Source organism: Orycteropus afer, unplaced genomic scaffold (assembly GCF_000298275.1).
Source record: "Orycteropus afer afer isolate SDZICR_OR568_19922 unplaced genomic scaffold, OryAfe1.0 scaffold00010, whole genome shotgun sequence".
In the NCBI taxonomy this organism is placed as follows: domain Eukaryota; kingdom Metazoa; phylum Chordata; class Mammalia; order Tubulidentata; family Orycteropodidae; genus Orycteropus; species Orycteropus afer.
Genome location: NW_006921597.1, coordinates 999535 through 1000305, shown reverse-complemented (window position 1 = coordinate 1000305; position 771 = coordinate 999535).

Below are 771 nucleotides of genomic sequence, written 5' to 3'. Positions count from 1 at the left end.
CCAAATCACAATTAAAAAAAAAAAGTATGGTGACACTATGATTGTAGAGATGAACAAACTGAACTTGAGTTACTTCAACTCCGTCATTTTATTTGACCACGTGGATTTTTTATTTATGCTTAAAATTTAAACAGTGAAACAGAATATTGACTGCACTTTGATAAGTACAAATTTAAATTCACATATGAAATACGTTTTTTCAATTTCATGATTATTAGTGAAAATAATTTTATAGTCAAGAAGAGAGCAATAATAAAAACTGATCTATTCCAAGTATCAAATTAAGCTAGGTGCTCTGACATGAAGGAGAGAAAGGAGTATGGAGAAAGTGCTGGATTTCTGAGTAAGAAGTGGTACCAACCACCAATCAAAAAAGGGAAACAAAAAGAGAAGTAGACTTGTGGGAAAACATGAGTTTTGGAGGGATATATTACTTAACACTGAGAATGAAATATCTATGAGGCCTGCAAGTGGACACGAACAGCATGAGCTTAGCTCAATGAGTATATACTTCAGGGCACCCAGACAAACAGACCATCTAGTGAAAAGAAGAGCGCACTAAAGTCAGCACACAGAGAACAGCAATGGTTATTGGCTGAGTGGAGAAAAAGTCATTTCCTGAGGACAGCTGCAGCCTCAGCAAAGACTAAGAAAGAGCAGCCAAAGAGGTAGTCAGGAAACCAGGAAACAAGTGCTGAGAAACAAAGGAAGGAGAATACCAAGGTATACAACATCAACAGTGCCACATGCTACCTGAGGTCAACTAAGATA